This window comes from Pecten maximus, chromosome 10 (assembly GCF_902652985.1).
Source record: "Pecten maximus chromosome 10, xPecMax1.1, whole genome shotgun sequence".
Lineage (NCBI taxonomy): Eukaryota > Metazoa > Mollusca > Bivalvia > Pectinida > Pectinidae > Pecten > Pecten maximus.
In genome coordinates, this window is record NC_047024.1 from 18,966,704 (window position 1) to 18,977,589 (window position 10,886).

General features: G+C 36.1%; 1 long non-coding RNA gene across 1 annotated transcript; it reads right to left on the reverse strand.

Annotated features, from left to right (window-relative positions):
* Positions 1–3,504: 3,504 nt before the first annotated feature.
* LOC117336388 lies at positions 3,505–8,725 on the reverse strand. The gene is made up of 4 exons (XR_004534595.1): positions 8,665–8,725; positions 8,301–8,406; positions 6,366–6,424; positions 3,505–3,617 (listed from the first exon to the last, which is right to left on the reverse strand). It is a non-coding gene; the product is annotated as an uncharacterized LOC117336388 (long non-coding RNA).
* Between the last annotated feature and the right edge of the window lie 2,161 nt (positions 8,726–10,886).

Below are 10,886 nucleotides of genomic sequence, written 5' to 3' on the forward strand. Positions count from 1 at the left end.
TTCACTATATTTACCACCAATGTTTATTGTTAAGTAATTATGACACCAACAATTGTCAAAGGATAAGAATTGCCATGTTTGTGAAATTTATTGTTTAAATACACTAGTGCAGGAAATTACTGAAAAAGGGCAATAAGTCTTTCAAATATCTATGATATAGATGGAGATTACTTTGAGATAATGAATAACAAATTCTGTGTTGTTTTCTAATCTGTTTATTAACAAGGAAAATTTCAGGTGCTAGCATACATGTTTTGCTAGAAATTGGGAGCATGCAAAAATGGGAATAGAGGTTTGTGAAGAAAGAACATGTCTCCCCTAATTTAATATCAGCCTTGATCAGTTTACGGAATATTACAGGGCTATAAAAGTTACTGAGAAGTTATTGTCCAAACAAGGAATTATTGGAACTAAAGTACCATAGGCTGGAGCAAGATCAAAGTACAAAAAATAAACAAAGGGCAATAACTTTTGCAAAAATAGTCAAATCAATATATGCTCTATACATTTCTGTATATGTATATCATGATTATATAGCCTACAAAGTTTCAAGGAAATAGGTCTAAAAATAAAGCAGCTAGGTGCCTTGAAAATAAACAAAGGGCAACAACTTTTGCAAATTTTTTTTTTTTTAAATGTCGAATTAAAATTCATTAAAAGGTTGAGAAAAATGTAAATCATCCGCAGAAAGAAAGCCCTGTTTTTCACTAGGTGATAAAGGTGTACAGCATTATTTTGTGAAGATTTCTGCTACGGTTTATTTGTTTTAAAAGATACAGCCTAGCTGGACAAGAATTGTTGAAAAAATTCACTTATTTGACCTTTGTATCAAGGTCACAGTGACCTAGCTAGCAGCTAGTTCTGCCAAGATATATCTACGATTTAAAAGTAATTACCCAGACAAGAAATTGCTGAAAGACCGGTACAAATACAAAATATTTCTATACTTTCAAGGGAAGAAGCTAGCAGCTAGTTCTGCCAAGATATATCTACGATTTAGAAGTAATTACCCAGACAAGAAATTGCTGAAAGACCGGTACAAATACAAAATATTTCTATACTTTCATGGGGAGACATGAACAGAATGAGGATGTTAGCCAGCCCACATAAACATACATTTATGTGTACCGTATTTATCTTGAATAAATCCCTTGCCCTAGCATTTAAGTTGAGTATCAAAATTTCTGGAGTACTTATTTTTAGGTAAAATCAACGATTCTGCAAAAATGATTTGGCAGGGTAACGACTAATTTTTAGGCATGGACTTATTTGCAGATAAATACGTTAAGCCGTTACCAGTTCTGCCACGGGGAGGCCTCCTCAACAGAACCACCTGAAACAGAACAAGAGGCCCATGGCCCGGCCTTAACGGTCACCTGATTTTTGAAATATTTCAGTAAATTTGAATGAAAGAATGAATTTCAAAACAAATAAAACAAATGATAGTCAAAAATGTGATTTCCCTATAACTATAGTAAAGTTTATCCCCCCATGGGGCAAACGCGAGACCCCAGGGCTAGGAAATTCACAATTATGGTAAAGCACCTTAAGACCCTTCGATCTGTGAAGAGTATTTAATTCTACTTTATTTGGGCTGTAAGAAGAAGATTTTTGAAATTTCTGTTAATTTGACCCTTTTTGGCCCCACCCATCAGCCCCTGGGGGTCAGTCAGGGCCAACATGTACATACCATCAAACTGTCAAATACAAATTCAACAAATAATAGTCAAAAATGTGATTTCCCTATATAAACTATAGTAAAGTTTACCCCCTCCCCAGGGGCAAACGTGAGACCCCAGGGTCATGAAATTCACAATTTTGGTAAAGCACCTTAAGATCCTTCCATCTATGAAGAGTATTTGATTCTACCATATCTGAGAGTAGAGAAGAAGATTTTTGAAATTTTAGTCAATTTGACCCTTTTTGGCCCCGCCCACCAGCCCCTGGGGGTCAACTAGGGCCAACATGTACATACCATCAAACTGTCATCTCATGCTGATAATTTGAACCAAGTTAGAATGAATTCCAATACAAATCCAACAAATAATAGTCAAAAATGTGATTTCCCTATATAAACTATAGTAAAGTTTACTCCCTCCCCAGGGGCAAACATGAGACCCCAGGGTCATGAAATTCACAATTTTGGTAAAGCACCTTAAGATCCTTCCATCTATGAAGAGTATTTGATTCTACAATATCTGAGAGTAGAGAAGAAGATTTTTGAAATTTTAGTCAATTTGACCCTTTTTGGCCCCGCCCACCAGCCCCTGGGGGTCAACTAGGGCCAACATGTACATACCATCAAACTGTCATCCCATGCTGATAATTTGATACAAGTTAGAATGAATTCCAATACAAATCCAACAAATAATAGTCAAAAATGTGATTTCCCTATATAAACTATAGTAAAGTTTACCCCTCCCCAGGGGCAAACGTGAGACCCCAGGGTCATGAAATTCACAATTTTGGTAAAGCACCTTAAGATCCTTCCATCTATGAAGAGTATTTGATTCTACCATATCTGAGAGTAGAGAAGATGATTTTTGAAATTTTTGTCAATTTGACGCTTTTTGGCCCCGCCCCTCAGGCCCCTGGGGGATGGGGACCATATAATTCACAATTTTAGTTGAACATTAGCCATAGAAGCTCCCTGCCAAATTTCACTGAATTTGGTTCAGTGGTTTTGGAGAAGATGTTGAAAATGTAAATTGTTTACGGACGGACGACGGACGACGACGGACAAAAGGCAATAAGAATAGGTCACTTGAGACTTTGTCTCAGGTGACCTAAAAAAAGGGGGAAAAAAAAAAAGATGGTCTGCTCCCGTCCGTTCCCGTCCGATCCCGTCAGATCCCGTCCGTTCCCATCTGGAATAGATATAAAAGCTTTTATTAGACCAACCCCAGTAAATGGGAACCACTTCTAATATTACAATGTTACGTACACTATATGATACAGCATTTACAGGTTTACTATCAATTACTGCTAACAATACACTTATCCCTTCCAAGAAATGTCCTTAAATAAGTATAAGGGAATAAGAGTTTATTTTTCTCTGAAACTGCAAAAAAATATATTGGATTTTGGCCCGTTTTTGTGGGTCAGTCTTGAGAGCAAACAAAAGTTTGTTGGGATACACACCTGGGATTTGGTGGGGCTTTTCAGTCCGTCCTTATAGCCGGGATTCTTCAAGTTTACGCAACCTTGACTCCAAATAGACTTCAAAGCAATAAAGATATCAGAAATCACAAGATGACTCATTCAAGTCTCAACTAGATCTGTCCATTCCTTTCCAAGTATTCAACTCAAGACACAAACAATCACCCTATACAAGATTTACAAGCAATAACAGTCTGACACATGGTGGTCCATTGGATTACCAGGCCTGGACCACACAGACCTGGCGCTCCAATCATGACGCTGTATTGCTTAACTTGTACCAGATTCATGTCTGTGTCATGAGTTAAACATTGTCAAGGAAGTGACGGAAGGAATTGAGAAATGAATTCACCATCTTGAGATTCCAAAGATCCCCATTGCTATGTCATCTATCCAGAGTGAGATCACGCTCGCTTTGGAACCCCGACCCGGTGAATGTCCTGACGTTAGACATTCCCCTGCAAATAACATTCTCAATGTTATTTTCAAATCTTGGAAAAAAAATGTTGAGTGTATCGTTTCACAAAGCTTCGTAACTTACAAACGTTCGCAAGTATTTATGAAAAAGTTACGCAAAACTTACGAAGTTCTTAAAAGTGCATTTCACAAAAGTGTTCATAACTTTTTACATCAAAACGGTAAAAATATACCACTCTCTAACTTGGAGGTAAAATTGTATGCCAGTCTTATTCCCGAGTCCCGTACACAGACTGTGATCTTTATTTTGTTATATCAAAACAACCGTATTATTGATAGATCAAATTTTCTATATAAAATAGAAATTTATCTATTTTATATTGTTTATTATTTGGTAAAATAAACAGTAAGAACGCAATTTTAACAGATTTTGCTCACTGCCCATAGATATACCAAATGTTCTTAAAATATATATTAACTGTTGGCATAGTCTACGAATATGCGCACAATTAAGTTTCATGACAATGTCTATTTTGCCAGCATACCTCCTCGAAATTTAAAACCCTGTTTCCACCTCGAAACAATCGCTCACAAGGCATAGTCGTTCTCTTATGCTAATTTGTTATTGAGTAAGACGTCATTTTCTGTTCCAAAGGGCATGCTTGTGCATGATTTTAAATTGTTTTCGTAAGTTGCGACGCGGTGGATATGGTGTAAAGTTATGCAAGGTTTTGTGAAATGCTTAGTAATTCGTAAATCTGACTTAAGCAAAATTAGTAAGTTACGAAGCTTTATGAAACGATACCCAGAGGCCTTATTGGTCACCCGAGATCTTGTCTATATGTGAGCATATAGACACTGTCTGCTTAGAAACCAATATTTAACATACAGTCAAACCTTAATACAACGGACACCCAAAGGACAATGCAAAGTGTTTTTTATAGAAAGGTATCCTGTATGTAGAGGATTACTTTAACGAGTTAAATTAGGAACCAAGCAGGAATAGTTTGATTACCGTTTACTGTATATATCTCCCGACTTTTTCTTTTTAAATACTAACGAAACAAGATAACAGAAATTACTTAATTTTCGAGATTCATCAAACACAAAGTTTTCTGATATTTGAAATATTTTTTTTACCAAAGAAAGTGGTGGCTGACAATTTAAACCATGTACTTGCTAGTTGCATCCATTCAAATTTGCATAAACAAAATAATTGTCTACTGTCCCCATTAGAAAGGTGTCGACTATAAACATATTTACATGATTTTCATTGGGGATTCTTTGCACTGTCCATTATGGACAGGTGTCCGCTATACACAGGTTTGACTGTATACTGCATAGAAATCTATTCACATTCATGCAATTATGCTCACAAGGTTCAATGGTAACGGGAGGCCTATAAGTTTAAATGCTCACCTGATTAGGTAACTATCCTCAAAATTTCCCACTAGCCCAAGATCCTATTTCTTTGCTAGCCCTGATAAAAATTCTAGCTCCATGCACTTTTGTGACTTTAAGTACATGTATTCCAGTAAACATTAAAAACAAATATTTTTCTCTTCGTGTATAAGGTTACAACTATTGCGAAAGTAACTGTTCAGCGCAATAATTAACTTTAACATTGATACCAAGTCTTATTACTATGAAGCTAATAATATTCAAGCTAAAAGATACAAACAGATTTTAAAGATGGCGGTCATGGTGGCTATCTTGAATTTGTTAGGACCTGTTACTAGTCATTAATATCTGTTGAGGAAATTATAGAGACGATGGATGCTACTCCATGACAATGACTCTTGGGCTAAGGTGAGCTAATAATTCTGCAAAGGGCCATAATTAATTTAACATGTGCAATTCTGAAGCAAAAACACCCTACATATTGATATTTAGAAAGATTCATTAAGTACCCTGTGAGATATAGTGGTATAAAAATCCAACCGTCAAAATTCACAAGTGTTATTTATCAGAAGAAATGTGGGTTGAAATGCAGAATTCAATTTTTTTAAAGAAGGTCAAAGGTCAGATCAAAGTTAGCAGGTTCATCAATGTAGCACCAATGGAAAGGTCTTGTCACAAGGAAAACATCAAATATGAAAGGCCAATCTCATAGTCAATAATACCGTATTTACTGTGTATAAGCCCAGGGGGCTGGTTAGTGCACTAAAAATGAGGAGAAATTTTGGGCGCCATCTTAGAAATATAGAAGATAGCTCGCTACATTGATGATCTATGACCAAACTATTTTATTCTATTCAGATCTTTCGACAAATTACAGATGGGTAAAATTGTAAAAAAAAAAATTTACAAGGTTCAGAAAAAATGTTCAGTCACTGTATAATTAAACAAATAGAAATAAATGAACTAATTTTTTCATTCATGTTCTATTTTCACAAGTAGATATAGGCACCAAGAAATACTTTACAGAACAATTACATCTGTTTACTAGCACGAATGGCACTATTATGGTAGACTACACAAGCTTCATCAATAATATTGATAACGTCTATGGTTTGTATACTGTATAGGCTATCAAAAATGGCGGATGAGTATATTCTCAAAATATGGGCTAATACCCAGAAAAATATGGTATCATGTGGCCAAGGTTAAAAGTTTTAAAAAGTAGGTCAAAGGTCAGCAGGTCACAGTATCAATAGAAAGGTCTTGTCATAAGGATCCTAAATAAGTTGTATCCTCATTAGTATTGACACAACAGCAATAAAACTTCAAAATACTTAAAACTTAAAATACCTCTATAATGTATCTAGATCTTACTGTCTAAGCCTTACCTGAAGGACATGGCACTCATGCTTGTGATGCAGCCAAAGCGTGGATCTCGCGCATCTTACTGTTGAGAAAAATAAAACTAAAATTAGCACGGAGTAGCAAAGGCAGGTTTGGTTAAAATTTGGTCATGAGGACAAAGGCAAACTACTAACTTTCACCTCATCTAAATATGATACAGCTGTATTTTTTTCTCTAATAACGAGATCCTAGAGGGATATTTGACCCCATCATTGAATATTGTTTGGTCCAATGTAAGACTTCTCTATGCTTTTCTCTTTGTTTACTAATCATTTGATCAAAATCTTCATGGAATAAAGTTGTAACAAACTTCAACTGACAAAATCAACAATTGTGTTTTCCTTATCAGACTCAAAATTCAAAGGGAACCTACAGGTGAATTACAAGTTTGAAATGTATCCCACCACTCCTCAAGAGATAGCGATAACAACCTTCAATAATCAAAATCCAAGACATAATGATAGCAAGTCATCCAGGGCAATATTAACTGGACAACATACAGCCACGGCAATATTAACAAGATATCCGACAGCCACACCCAGGACAATATTAACAGGATATCCGACAGCCACACCCAGGACAATATTAACAGGATATCCGACAGCAACACCCAGGACAATATTAACAGGATATCCGACAGCCACACCCAGGACAATATTAAGATATCCAACAGCCACACCAAGGACAATATTAACAGGATATCCGACAGCCACACCCAGGACAATATTAAGATATCCAACAGCCACACCAAGGACAATATTAACAAGATATCCGACAGCAACACCCAGGACAATATTAACAGGATATCCGACAGCCACACCCAGGACAATATTAAGATATCCAACAGCCACACCAAGGACAATATTAACAGGATATCCGACAGCCACACCCAGGACAATATTAAGATATCCAACAGCCACACCAAGGACAATATTAACAGGATATCCGACAGCCACACCCAGGACAATATTAAGATATCCGACAGCCACACCAAGGACAATATTAACAGGATATCCGACAGCCACACCAAGGACAATATTAACAGGATATCCGACAGCCACACCCAGGACAATATTAACAGGATATCAGACAGCCACACCCAGGACAATATTAACAGAATATCAGACAGCCACACCCAGGACAATATTAACAGGATATCAGACAGCCACACCCAGGACAATATTAACAGGATATCAGACAGCCACACCAAGGACAATATTAACAGGATATCAGACAGGACAGGACAGGACAGCCACACCAAATATTAACTGGATAACAAACAGCCACACTAAATATTAACTGGATAACATACAGCCACACCAAATATTAACTGGATAACATACAGCCACACCAAATAATAACTGGATAACAAACAGACACACCAAATATTAACTGGATAACATACAGCCACACCAAATAATAACTGGATAACAAACAGCCACACTAAATATTAACTGGATAACAAACAGCCACACTAAATATTAACTGGATAACATACAGCCACACCAAATATTAACTGGATAACATACAGCCACACCAAATATTAACTGGATAACAAACAGCCACACTAAATATTAACTGGATAACATACAGCCACACCAAATATTAACTGGATAACATACAGCCACACCAAATAATAACTGGATAACAAACAGCCACACTAAATATTAACTGGATAACGAACAGCCACACTAAATATTAACTGGATAACGAACAGCCACACTAAATATGAACTGGATAACAAACAGCCACACTAAATATTAACTTGATAACAAATAGCCACATCCTAAGCAATTCTAACTGAACAACCTTAACAGGATAAAGATGGCTATACCTCAACTAGGTAACTTATATGAAATGGAAACTAGGATTTAATTTGCTGTGTATAATTCTACTACAATATTTCATTAGAGCCTTACCTTGCCATATGGACATGCCCTGCTCTACGGAGACTATAGTCCTGCCACTATGTCCCACCCGTAGGATCTTGGTGACCTGATCCTATTGGACTGCCCCACACTGAATCTGGAACAAAAATTTTACTGTGTTCACATCAATAACATCAAAACAATTCCACCATTTAACAATCCAGTACATGGCTAGTTTTTATTTTCATTTTTAAATAATATGAATGAATCAATGTAAGGATAAACAGCCATTTACACCTTAAAATAATTTAACTTGTTGCTGTAAATGTATACAATTGTATATCTGTTCCCTCGCTCCAACATGGACAAAAAAAAAATAGATTTCCTTAATTGTATGCTTACAAATACTACTTACATCAAGTGTGCAAAGCAGTAAGCTTTCGGAGACCGACAGGGGCTCCAGCACCACATCTAGGTACTATGGGCTTGCTCTGGACCTATCCATCAGCCTGATGGCTGGAATTAGAAATGGTAAACAATACAAACCAACTCCAAGACAAATTGACAACAATTATTATAGCAATGCACTCAACAGTTCATCAAATTGTTTTATAAGAATCAAGACTTTTAAAACGTCATTGGCACAGGAAAATCTTCACAGGAATTATGAAGGTACAATACAGGACAAAAAGTGCTCAACTTAACTAGAGATTTAGTTTTGTAAACAGAAATTGATTAATCTGTACAGCATTTGTTGGATATTTGGATATGACTCCAAGAAAATGTTATAAATACACAAAAATGAAATAAAAAGGGGAGGTAACTCCCTTTCACATGGTAATTAGTTATTTTTGTTTCTATATATGGTATGGAAATGTCTTTATTCTTCCATAATCTAATATCTATCATAATCTGTCACTGCAAGAAAGGTTTTGATAACATTGTTCTTAGAAATAAAACCCTAAAAAATAAACTCTTACTTATAGGTCAAGTTTTTTCAACTTAAACTATTCTACCTGTAACTATCAAAAACATGCATAGCAAACCAACATTCTTGAAATAATCATTAATTTGAAATCATGTACCTTAGATCCAGGCAACCACAGCTTTATGGAATAAACAGATTACTGCCACTCTGTCCATCCTTAAGGTCTTTATCGCCTTGTTGACAAAGGTCCTTTTGATGACTGTCTCTACACTGCTCCCTAAAAACAGAAATTGAATGGATTAGGGTTGGTTATCTTGACCATCTAAAAAAGACTTCACATTTTCACACAAAAAAAGTCACATTTATACAGAAAATTTTGTATCTTGTGCAAAAATTATTAATGTGTCCCGAATGTAATCATTACAAAAATACTAAATAAACAGCTACATTGTAGTTCTATTTTCAATCAATATTGCTGGACATGACCTTTTACAATTATGTCATGCAGTAAGAATTTATCTTGTCATAGACCAAATCAGCTACCAAAATACTACTGTCTAATTACAAACTATGAAAATGTAACCGTTTTAATATTGTCTTTAAATTATTTATTATACTGCTATTTATACCGCTAGTGTGAGCACAGTCAGCTTTCCGAGGCCTGGCAGGGCTCCTGATGCCACCTCTAGGCACGTCCCCCGTTCTGAAAATAGTAAAGATAACATGTTTACGTAAAAAGCAATGTTATTTCTCTCAAAAGAGGAATGATAAAACATCAGAATTTAAAATGGAATTTGTGATGTTTGAATTCTTACAAATGTGTTAAAATTACCGATTAATTTTTCATATAATAGAATGGAAGAGAATGTTAAATTGAAATATTAATTATAATAAATATGACAGTAAGATCTGTTTATTACCTCCCTTGACAAAGGGGCTCGCTGTTCAACAGATTGGAATAGAGAAAATTATAATGAAAAATTAATTATAATAAAAATTGTAGCAAGATCTGTTCATTACCTCCCTTGACCGAGGGGCTCGCTTTTCTGTCAGACAGAATAAGTTGACCCTTCACCCCAATCAGACTTTCCAACAACGGAGTATCTTTTACTACAAGAGACTTATTGCAGAACAACTATACTTACCCGCCCCGATTACAACAGAATTTAACCCCGAAATATCAGTGATAAAGTACTAGAACCTAGACAGCCACCTGCCCCCCTTAGGGTCCGTCATGGAGGGGATCATGACTTTCCCTAACATGCAGCCATAAAGGCTCTTAGCACCTCATCAATGCTATTTCCTGGCTTAAAAACGACTGCAAAAGAAACGAGAAAGTTGTGCTGAACTGAAATAGATCTATTGAGCTCCAGATACCACCGGCACCAGATCGCCCAACCAGAGCTAGGAGTATACCACCTATTCTGACCAGGATCTTGTCCTTTTGCCTGTGGACAGTCCTATCAATGAAACATAAATGGTCTGGGTTTACGAAGTGTTTATCCTGAATAGGACATTGAGTAGGCCCAACTGTTGCGGGCATTTTAACTACTGCAATACTATTACAACTATAGTGATATACCAGTGTTTTTCCTGGGTATTTTGGGAAAGTTAACAAATTTAAAGTACGGGTAGGTGGTTTTGTTTTTTAAGAATCTAAAATGCCCCCTTCTCAGCAACTGGTGACCGGTATTTAATTTTTTTAAAAA